General features: G+C 40.9%; 1 long non-coding RNA gene across 1 annotated transcript in view; it reads left to right on the top strand.

The window, feature by feature from the left end:
- Nucleotides 1-8606: 8606 nt before the first annotated feature.
- Nucleotides 8607-12170, top strand: part of LOC124529046 (uncharacterized) — a 29161-nt gene continuing 25597 nt past the window's right edge. The window contains exon 1 of the long non-coding RNA XR_006966279.1: nucleotides 8607-8623. This is a non-coding gene — a long non-coding RNA (uncharacterized LOC124529046). The remainder of the gene's footprint in view (nucleotides 8624-12170) is intronic.

Below are 12170 nucleotides of genomic sequence, written 5' to 3' on the forward strand. Positions count from 1 at the left end.
AACATCCTTCGCCACTGGGCAAGTGCAAATTAAAGCCGCCCAGACCCAGCAGTCTCGCTCCTGGATATTTACCTTAGAGAAATGAAAACTTACATCCACACAAACAGCTGCACAAGAATGTCGGTAGCAGCTCTGTTCAGAATCCCCCCAAACCGAAGCAACCCAAATTGGAAGGCTGGGTAAATGAACAGCAGTTCATTTATGGAATACTACTCAGCAGTAAAAATGAACAAAATCTCTCTCGTTCTCTTTACCTGCCTCCCCCATCCCTCCCTTCCTTGTGTAATTGACATACAATATCTTTCTAGTTTTATCATACAGTGTACATCATAGTGATTTGATATTTTTATACATTATGAAATGATCCCCCTGATAAGTCTAGTTACTGTCTCTCACCATCAAAGTTATTACAATATCGTTGACTATATTCCCTATGCTGTACATTATATCCCCATGACTTATTTACTTTATAACTGGAAGTTTGTACCCTTTAAACCTCTCTGCCTATTTTACCTATCCCCTCCCCTTCCCCACTCTGGTAACCAACAATTTGCTTCCTGTATCTAAGAGTCTGTTTCTATTTTTGTTTGTTGATTTGTTTTTTTGTTTTTTGTTTTTTTTTAGATTCCACATATAAATGAAATCATACAGTATTTGTCTTTCTCTGTATGACCTATTTCACTTAGTGTAACACCCTCTAGGTCCACCCATGTTGTCACAAATGGCAAAATTTCACTTTTTATGGCTGAGTGTTATTCCTTTTTTTTTTTCTTTTTAACTGATAATCAATTTATTAAAAAGGTTGATTCAAGCATCTGCAATGGTGACTTCAACCTCAACTCCTGGCTCAATACTGATGGAAATAATCTGTTTAACAATCTCCAAAAGTCTGTGCAAATCAATGGGTCGCTTGTGGATCCTCACCTGAAAACAGTCCCAAGTCTTAGAACCTTCACCACAAGGAGTTTTTCTTGTAGTGATGCTCAGAGTCTTGGTAGTCATCCAACCTGGTCCTTTCACTTTGAGATTCTTTTCCTTTGTGCCTCAGATCAAGTCAGCACATACCTTCTCTAAAGATTTTATGTTGCAACTGGTTAGAATAATTCTAATTCAGTGAAACACCACCTCTAGTTCCACGGGTGTCTTCCCAGTGTCTTTGTTTTTTTTTAAATTTTTTTTAATGTTTATTTATTTTTGACAGAGAAAGAGAGAGAAGAGCATGAGCGGGGGAGGGGCAGAGAGAGAGGGAGACACAGAATCTGAAACAGGCTCCAGGCTCTGAGCTGTCAGCACAGAGCCTGACCCAGGGCTCGAACTTACAGACTGTGAGATCATGACCTGAGCTGAAGTCAGATGCTCAACCGCTTGAGCCACCCAGGCGCCCCTTCCCAGTGTCTTTAAAAGCCACAGCTGTGGTATCGCTGCCTGACCCACTTGTTCCTCAGCAAGAATGAACAGTGGTGTGTCAGGAGCAGGAGAGGGGCCTCCAAAGCTCCGCTGTAGCTGCGACTGCATCTTCCTCAAAGAGTGGCTGGGTGTAATTCCATTGTGTGTGTGTGTGTGTGTGTATCTATCTATCTATATATCTATATTGTGTGTGTATCTCTCTATATATTCATATATATCTATAGATATATAGAGAGATACACATATGTATATATCACATGTATATATATGTATATATCATATGTCTATGTATATCTCACATCTTCTTTATTCATTCATGTATTGATAGACACTTAAGTGGCTTCCACATCTTGGTGATTGTAAATAATGCTTCAGTGAACATAGGAGTGCATGTATCTCGTCAAATTGGTGTTTTCGTTTTTAATTTTTTTAATATTTATTTATTTTTGAGAGGGAGAGAGGATGCGAATAGGAGAGGTGCAACGAGAGAGGGACACACAGAATCTGAAGCAGGCTCCAGGTTCTAAGCTGTCAGCACAGAGCCCGATGCGTGGCTCCAACTCACAGACCGTGAGATCATGACCTGAGCCTAGGTCAGATGCTTGACCGACCGAGCCACCCAGGCTCCCGGTGTTTTCATTTTTTTTAAAGATTTTATTTTTAAGCAATCTCTACACCCAGCATGGGGCTTAAACTCATAACCCCGAGATTAAGAGGACTGAGCCAGCCGGGTGCCCCTCATTTTAATTTTTTGAGGTACCTCCATACTGTTTTCCACAGTGGCAGCACCAATTTACCTTCCCACTGACAGTGCACGAGGGTTCCCTTTTCTTCACATCCTCACCAGCACTTATAACTTTTTGTCTTTTTGATAACAGCCAATCTGACAGGTGTGAGGTGATATCTCAATTTGGTTTTGATTTGCATTTCCCTGAGGATTAGTTATGTTGAGCATTTTTTCATGTGCCTGTTGGCCATCTGGATGTCTTCTTTAGAAAAATGTCTATTCAAGTCCTCTGCTCAATTTTTAATTAGGTTGTTTATTTTTTTTAATACTAAGCTGTGTAAGCTCTTAATATATTTTGAATATTAAGCCCTTATTGGATGTATGATTTGCAAATGTCCTCTCCCTTTCAGTAGGTTGCCTTTCCATTCTGTGGATGATTTCCTTCACTTTGAAAAAGCTTTTTTAGTTTGATATAATCCCATTTGTTTATTTTATTTTATTTTTTATTTTATTTATTATTTATTTATTTATTTATTTTTTCTTTTTAACGTTTTATTTATTTTTGAGACAGAGAGAGACAGAGCATGAACGGGGGAGGGGCAGAGAGAGAGAGAGACACAGAATCGGAAGCAGGCTCCAGGCTCTGAGCCATCAGCCCAGAGCCCGACGCGGGGCTTGAACTCACGGACCGTGAGATTGTGACCTGAGCCGAAGTCGGACACTTAACTGACTGAGCCACCCAGGCGCCCCGCCATTTGTTTATTTTAATGTTAGTTGTCCTTGCCTGGGGATACTGATCCAAAAAAATATTGTTAAGACAAATGTCAAATTGCTTACTGCCTATGTTCTCTTCTAGGATTTTTATAGTTTCAGGTCTTACATTCAACTTTAATCCATTTTGAGTTTATTTTTGTGTATGGTGTAAGAAAGTGGTTAAGTTTCTTTTGTATGTGGCTGTCCAGCTTTTCCAACATCTTTTGTAGAAGAGACTGTCTTTTCCCCATTGTACATTCTTGCCTCCTTTGTCATAGATTAATTGACCATGTATGTGTAGGTTTGTTTCTGGGCTTTCTATTCTATTCCATTGATCTATGTGTCTGTTTTCATGGCAGTGCCATAATGTTTTGATTAGTATAGTTTTGTAGTATAGTTTGATACCTCCAGCCTTGTTTTTCTTTCTAAATATTTGAGAAATAGCTTTGGCTATTAGGGGTCTTTTGTGATTCCATTCAAATTTTAGGATCCTTTGTTCTAATTATATGAAAAATGCCATTGGCGTTTTTTTTTTAAGATTTATTTTTAAGTAATCTCTGCACCTAATGTGGGGCTCAAACTCACAACCCTGAGATCAAGAGTCTCATGCTCCACTGACTGAACCAGACAGGTGCTCTGCCATTGGTACTTTGATGGAGATTGTATTAAATCTATAGATTGCCTTTGGTATATGGACATTTAAAAAATGTTTATTTACTGATTGTGTGTGAGAGGGAGAGAGCTAGGGAGGAGCAGAGAAAGAGAGAGGGAGAGAGAGAATCTCAAGTAGGCTCCACTGATAGCACAGAGCCCAACATGGGGATTGATCTCCCAACCATGAGATCTTGACCTGAACCAAAATTAAGAGTTGGATCCTTAACTGACTGAGCCACCCCAGTGCCCCTGGTCTATGGACATTTTTAACAATACTACTTTTTCCAGTCCATGAGCATGGTATATCTTTCCATTTATTTGTGTCCTCTTCAATTTCTTTCATCAATGTCTCACAATGTTCAGAGCACAGGTCTTTCATCTCCTTGGTTAATTTTATTCTTAGGTACTTTATTCTTTTTGATATAATTGTAATGAGATTGTTTTCTTAATTTCTCTTTCTGATAGTTCATTATTAGTGTATAGAAATGCAACCAAGGGGCGCCTGGGTGGCGCAGTCAGTTAAGCGTCCGACTTCAGCCAGGTCACGATCTCGCCGTCCGGGAGTTCGAGCCCCGCGTCAGGCTCTGGGCTGATGGCTCAGAGCCTGGAGCCTGTTTCCGATTCTGTGTCTCCCTCTCTCTCTGCCCCTCCCCCGTTCATGCTCTGTCTCTCTCTGTCCCAAAAATAAATAAACGTTGAAAAAAAAATTAAAAAAAAAAAAAGAAATGCAACCGATTTCTGTATGTTAATTTTGTATTCCGCAACTTCAGTGAGTTCATTTAGTAGTTCTAATAGTTTTTTAGTGGGTTTCTTAGTCTACACACACACACACACACACACACACACACACAGAGGACCATGTCACCTGCAAATAGCGATAATTTTACTCTCCTTTTCCAATTTGAATGCCTTTTATTTATTTTTCTTGTTTAATTGCTGTGGCTAGAACTTGCAATACTGTATTGAATAAAAGTGGTGACAGTGGGTATCCTTGTCTTGTTCCTGACCTTAGAGGGAAAGCTTTTAGCTTTTTACTATTGAGTATGATGTTAGATGTGGGTTTGTCATATATGGTCTTTGTTATGTTCCTTCTATCCCCACTTTTTTTTAAGTTTATTTATTTATTTATTTACTTATTTTTGAGAGAGAGAGAGACAGAGACAGAAAATGCAAGTGCGGGAGTGACAGAGAGTGAGAGGGACAGAGAGAGAATCCCAAGCAGGCCCCACACTTTCAGCACAGAACCTGATGCAGGTTCGAATCACAAACTGCAAGATCATGACCTGAGCCGAAGTTGGATGTTTAACCAACTGAGCCACCTAGGTGCCCCTATCCCCACTTTGCTGAGTGTTCTTATCACTAATGGATGTTGAATTTTATCAAATGCTTTTTTGCATCTATTAAAATAATCATATGATTTTTACCCTTCATTTTGTTAATGTGGTGTATCACATCAATTGATTTAAGGATGTTGAATCATCCTTGCATTCCTGAAATAAATCTCACTTGATGGTGGTATATCATCTATTTAATGTATTCTTAAATTTGGTTTGCTGATATCTTATTGAGGATTTTTGAACATGTGTTCATTAGGCATATTGGCCTATAATGTTTTTGTTTTATTTTGTTTTGTTTTGTTTTGTTTTGTGATGTCTTTGTTTGGTTTTGGTATTAGAGTAATGCTGGCCTCATAAAGTGAGTTCTGAAGCTTTCCTTCCCTTTTATTTTTTGGAATAACTTGAGAGAGATAGGTGCTGACTCTTCTTTAAATGTTTGGTAGAATACACCTGTGAAGCTGTCTGGACCTGGACTTTTTTCTTTTTTTTTTTTTTTTTTTTTTGCAGGGGAGAGTTTTCAAATTACTGACTCAATTTCATTACTTGTTACTGTTCTATTCAGATTTTCTTCTTCTCTTCTCTTCTCTTCTCTTCTCTTCTCTTCTCTTCTCTTCTCTTCTCTTCTCTTCTTTTGTTTTTGAGAGAGAGTGCAAGTGCGGGAGAGGGGCAGAGGGAGAAAGAATCCTAAGCAGGCTCTATGCTCAGTGTGGAGTCCAACATGGGTTTTGATCCCATGACCCTGGGATCGTGACCTAAGTTGAAATTAAGAGTCAGACACTTAACCAGTTGAACCACCCAGGAGCTCTTCTATTCAGATTTTCTATATCTTTGAGATTCAGTCTTGAAAGGCTGTGTATTTCTAGGGCTTTATTCATTTCTTCTAGGTTTTTCAATTTGTTGGCTTATAATTGTTCATAGTAGTCTCTTATGATCCTCTGTGTTACTGTGGTATCAGTTGTAACTTCTCTTTTAATTCTGATTTTATTTATTTGGGTCTTTTCTCTTTTTTTCTCATTTAAAATTATTTTTTAATGTTTATTTATTTTTGACAGAGAGAGAGAGACAGAGCACGAGCAGGGGAGGGGCAGAGAGCGAGGGAGACACAGAATCCAAGGCAGATTCCAGGCTCTGAACTGTCAGCACAGAGCCTGATGAGGGGCTCTGTGAGATCCCTGTGAGATCCTCTGTGAGCTCTGTGAGACAAACTGTGAGATCATGACCTGAGGCAAAGTCAAATGCTTAACTGGCTGAGCCACCCAAGCACCCTTATTTTTTCTAATAGATTTTCTTTTTTAAAGGATTTTTTAAAATGTTTATTTACTTTTTTTGAGAGAAAGTGAGACAGAGCAGGAGTGGAGTGGTGGGGGGCGGGGGCAGAGAGAGAGGGAGATACAGAATCCAAAGCAGGCTCCGGGCTCTGAGCTGTCAGCACAGAGCCCGATGTGGGGCTCAAACCCACGAACTGCGAGATTATGACCTGAGCTGAAGTTGGCCACTTAACCAACTGAGCCACCCAGGTGCCCCTTAATAGATTTTATTCTTAGGTAATTTCTACACCCAACATGGGGCCTGAACTCACAACTCTGAGATCGAGTTGCATGCTCCACCAACTGAGCCAGCCAGGTGCCCCTCCTCTCTTTTTTTTCTTAATGAGTCTCGTTAGAAGTTTATTGATTTTTGTATATGCTTTCAAAAAACTGTCTTTTAGTTTCATTATCTTTTCTGTTGGGTGTGTGTTGTTTTTGTTTTGTTTTTTTGTCTCTATTCATTTATTTCTGCTTTGGTCTTTATTATTTCCTTTCTTCTGCTAACTTTGGGCTTTGTTTGTTCTTTTTCTAGTTCCTTTAGGTGTAAAGTTAGATTTTTTGAGAATTTTATTTTTTGAGGTAGTCCTGTATTGCTATGAACTCCCCTCTTGAAACTGCTTTTGTTGCATCCCATAGATTTTGGAAAGTTGTGTTTCCATTTTCATTTGTCTCCAGATATTTTTAAAACTTCTTTGACTTCTTTTTTTGACCCATTGGTTGTTTAGTAGCATGTTGTTTATTCTTAAAAATTTTTTTTAATGCTTATTTATTTTTGAGAGAGACAGAGCACAAGTGAGGAAGGGGCAGAGACAGAGAGGGAGACATAGAATCCGAAACAGGCTCCAAGCTCTGAGCTGTCAGCACAGAGCCAGACATGGGGCTTGAACTCGGGAATGGTGAGATCATGACCTGAGCCTAAGTCGGACGCTCAACCCACTGAGCCACCCAGGCGCGCCGGCATGATGTTTATTCTTAATGTATTTGTGTTTTTTCCAGTTTTCTCCTTGTAATTGATTTCTAGTTTTGTACTCGTGTGCTTGGAAAAGATGCTCGATATAATTTCAGTCTTCTTGAATTTTATTGAGACTTGTTTGTGGCCTAATACATCCTGGAGAATGTTCCATGTACACTTGAGAAGAATGTATATTCTGCTGCTTCTGGTTGGAAGTTCTGTATAAATCTATCAAGTTCATCTGGTCTAATGTGTCGTTGAAGGCCAATATTTTCTTATTGATTTTCTGTCTGGATGATCTATCCATTGATGTAAGTGGAGTGTTAAAGTCCCCTACTATTATGGTATTACTGTCAATTTCTCCTTTATGTCCATAAAGATTTGCTTTATATATTTAAGTGCTCCTATGGAACAAACTCTTGCTGCACATAATGTGATTGCAAGAACCCAATCTCAAAGGATACATGCTGTATGGTTCAATTTATGTGACATTCTAGGACAATGGTGATGAGAACAGATCAGTGGTTCCCAGGGCTTAGGGGTGGGGGAAAGCATGCCTACAAGGGGGATGATGGAATTATTTGGGGATGATAGAACTGTTCTGAATCTTTATTGTGGTGATTACATATATCTATACATGTAAATATTGTAGAAATGCACACCAAGAGAAGTCACTATTACTGCATGATAATTTTAAAGACAATCTATATCCAGCTGGATAACTATGCAATAAAACAACTATAGCACAATGTTGTTCATTAAAAAAAGTTTTTTTTTTTCACGTTTATTTATCTTTGAGAGACAGAGTGTGAGCAGGGGAGGGGCAGAGAGGGAGGGAGACACAGAATCCGAAGCAGGCTCCAGGTTCTGAGCTGTCAGCACAGAGCCTGATGCAGGGCTCAAACTCACGAGCTGTGAGATCATGACCTGAGCGGAAGCCAGACGCTCAACTGACTCAGCCACCCAGGGGCCCCTAGTACAATGTTAATGGGAGAATCTAGGGGGTGAGAATAAGTGATCACTGAGCAATTCTTTTAGCTTTGCTATCTGCTTGAAAATTCTCGTAACAAATATTGGAAAAAACTATATCCAGAATGATTCTAAGTTAGAAGATTGAAGGCATCACACCTATTAACAGTGAGACTCTCTCTGAAGGGTGAAATTGTGGGTAATTAAAATTTTCTTTTTATATATTTCTGTATTTTCTATAATGAGCACCTATTATTTTATTTAGAGAGAGTATAGGCTATATTTGATTTTTTTTAAATAGCTCTCCCTGACTCAGCATTTTAAAATAGTTTATTTATTTATTTTTAAGACAGACAAGAAGAACACAGGAGGAGCAGAGAGAGAAGGAAAAAGAAACTCTCAAGCAGGCTCCACACTGTCAGTGCAGATCCCCATGTGGGGTTTGATCGCATGAACCGTGAGATCACGACCTGAGCCAAGATCAAAAGTCAGACACTCAACCGACTGAGTCACCCAGGTGCCCCATAGGCTATATTTGATTTTAAGTCTTTTTTTTTTTTCATGTATATGTGGAATCCATGCTTCTTGTAAGGTTCAAATGGTCCAGAAATAGGTAACCCCATAGGAAAAGTCCCTGTATCAGTCCTAACGCTGTTAACATTCTGTGGGTAACTTAAAGAATAAATCTTAAATTCAGGTACATTTCTTTCATGTTATGTCACCATTTAGAAATGAAGCAGCTCAAACATATTCCATTTTTGTTTCCCATTACTATCACCTAACAATAAAAGTTTTATATTTACAAGGAAGAACACAGGCTCTTTTCTAGGTTCAAGGCAGAGAGCCTGAGGTGCAAAGAAGGTGTGATAATTTTTCCTGATTCCAAGAACTGAGCCAGGAAAGAGTTTGCCTCCTTAAAACACGGGGCCGCCGTTCTTTGTTATTTTAAAAGCTGTAACTATAAAGATTTCCTTTCAATTTTTCTTTTGTAACTTAGGTCAAAACTAGAATGCTCTTTTGTTGTATGTTTATGTGTTGCATTGCCCCAATTATAAAATATTACCTGCTGAGAAAACTGAGGCCAGAGTGGAGAGGGACTGTGGTTGGGGAGTCTACTTCTGACACAGCCACCAACTCTCTGTGACCCTTCTCTGGGCCTCCCCTTCCTAGACTATATTATTTTTATAATGAAGAACAAAAGTGAAGAGTAACAATAAAACCCTCTACTGGGCAGCGGCGTGGAGGGTGCTGCAAAGACTGCTGGTTGTCCTACATGCCATTCTTCCTGAGTACAACATTTTTTGTATTTTTAGCTGAGCACATAATTGACCCACAAAATAGACTGTTTCCTTGCCTCCCTTGCTAGATGTGGTCAGTGGAAAATAAGCAAAATGTTTTTAAAGGGAAGGGGTGTTTTATTTTTCTCCAGTTACTCCTTTCTAATGGCTGGAATGTGGACATGATGGCTGGAGCACAAGCACCTACTTTAGACCATGAGGAAACTTTGGGAATGAAAACTACACACTGCAGATCAACCATATAGAGCCTGGGTTCCTTGTTCGGTGGTATATCATGCTAACCCTGGACTGCATGCCTGCCTCTGGACTTCTTTTTTTTTTTTCTTTTTTAACATTTATTTATTTTTTGAGAGACAGACAGTGAGGAGGGGAAGGGCAGAGAGAGAGGGAGTCACAGATTCTGAAGCAGGCTCCAGGCTCTGAGCTGTCAGCACAGCGCCCGAAGCGGGGCTCGAGCTCACGAACCATAAGTTCATGAGATCATGACCTGAGCCGACGTCGGGTGCTTAACCGACTGAGCCACGCAGGCGCTCCTGGACTTCTGGAATGTGAGAGGGAAATACACTTCTGTCAAGTGTAATCCGCTGGTATTTGGGGATTTCTTTTGAAAAATTTAAAATCCAGTTAGCAGACCGTATAATATTAGTTTCAGGAGTACAAGATAGTGATTCAACACTTCCATACATCACCCAGTGCTCATCCGGACAGGTGCACTCCTTAACCCCCATCACCTGTGTAACCCATCCCGCCCCCCCCACCTCCCCTCTGGCAACCATCAGTTTGTTCCCTATAGTTAAGAGTCTGTTTCTTGGTTTGTCTCTCTCTTTCTCTCTCTCTCTTTTCCCCTGTTGCTCGTTTGTTTTGTTTCTTAAATTCCACACATGAGTGAAATCATACGGTATTTGTCTTTCTCTGACAGACTTATTTTACTTAGCGCAATACTCTCTACTCCATCCGTGTTGTTGCGAATGGCAAGATTTCATTCTTTTTCATGACCGGGTAATGTTCCATTGTATATATAACCACTACCTCTTTTCTTTTTAATTCTTAACATTTTATTATTTTTTATTTTAGAGAGAGAGAGAGAACGCACGAGCAGCGGGTGATGGCGGGGGGAAAGGCAGAGGGAGAGAGAGAATTTCAAGCAGGCTCCATGCTCAATGCAGAGCCTGATGTGAGGCTCGATCCCGTGACCCTGGGATCATGACCTGAGCCAAAATCAAGAGTAGGATGCTTGGGGCACCTGGGTGGCTCAGTCCCTCGAGCATCTGACTTTGGCTCGGGTCATCATCTTGCAGTTCATGAGTTCGAGCCCTGCATCAGACTCCCTGCTGTCAGTGCAGAGCCCGCTTCGGATCCTCTGTCCCCCCCTCTCTCTGCCCCTCCCCTGCTTGCTCTCTCTCTCTCTCAAAAGTAAACATTTAAAAAAAAAAAAGGAGTCAGATGCTCAACCAACTGAGTCACCCCGGTGCCCTGACACCACATCTTCTTTATCCATTCATTAATCGACAGACACTGGAACTGTTTCATTAATTTGGCTATTGTAGGGGGGGCGCCTGGGTAGCTCAGTCAGTTGAGTGTCCGACTCCTGATTTCAGCTCAGGTCATGATCCCAGGGTTGTGGGACTTGAGCCCTGTGTTGGGCTCCGGGCTGAGCGTGGAGCCTGCCTGAGATTCTCTTTCTCCCTCTATTTCTCTCCCCTACTTGCTCTCTCTCTCAAATGAAATTTAAAAAAAAAAAGGCTATTGTATAGACTGCTGCTATAAACATAGGGGTGCACGTATCCCCTTGAATTAGTACTTTTGTATCCTGTGGGTAAACACCTAGTAGTGTGACTGTTGGATTGCAGGGTAGTTTTATTTTTCACTTTTTGAGGAACCTCCATACTGTTTTCCAGAGTGGCTACACCGGTTTGCATTCCCACCAACAGTGCAAGAAGGTTCCCCTTTCTCTGCATCCTTGCCAACACGCGTTTTTTCTTGTATTGTTGATTTTAGCCATTCTGACAGGTGTGAGGTAGCGTCTCATTGTGGTTTTGATTTGCATTCCCCTGACCATGAGTGATGTTGAGCATCTTTTCATGTGTCTATTGGCCATCTGGATTTCTTCTTTGGAAAAATGTTTATTCATGTCTTCTGCCCTTTTTAGTTGGATTTTTCATTTTGGGGGTGTTGAGTTTTATAAGTTTTTTATATGGTATTTTGGGATTTTGTTATTCGCAGCCTTGTACAAGGCAGGAGAATCAGTGAGGGGGCTGTTTCAGTAATTGAAGGGAGAGTTGATGAGGGCCTGAGCCATGGTGGGAAGCGGGTATAAGAGATACGGGAGACATGCTAAGTGCCCATGCCTGAGGGGCCTTAATGGGGATTGCTGATTTGTTTGATCCGGAGTTCAGCAGAAAGGTCTGAACCAGAGAAACCATACGCTCAGAGTGGTAAAGTTCCCACAGTCACACAGCCATGAGGGGCTGGACCCTGAATGATGTGTGTATCAGTTACCTACTGATAACCTCCAACATGTAGTGCGTAGGAGTCAGGGGTCTGGAAGCTGCTCACCTTGGTGGTTCTAGCTTGGGGTCTGTCATGAGATTGCAGTTAAGATGTTGGCCACGGCTGCGGTCATCTGAAGGTTGGAAGGGGGCTGGAGGAGCCATTTCCAGGATGACTCATTCATACAGCAGCTGCCCCACCTTCACCCCGAGCCCCACCCCCACCCCGGTGCTGAGGGCCTGCCCTGTGTTGAAAGTTTTCCCCGAGTAAAGACCG

Source organism: Lynx rufus, unplaced genomic scaffold (assembly GCF_022079265.1).
Source record: "Lynx rufus isolate CCGP_SWC_20201006 ecotype Redwood Valley unplaced genomic scaffold, mLynRuf1.p SCAF_6, whole genome shotgun sequence".
Taxonomy (NCBI): Eukaryota; Metazoa; Chordata; class Mammalia; order Carnivora; family Felidae; genus Lynx; species Lynx rufus.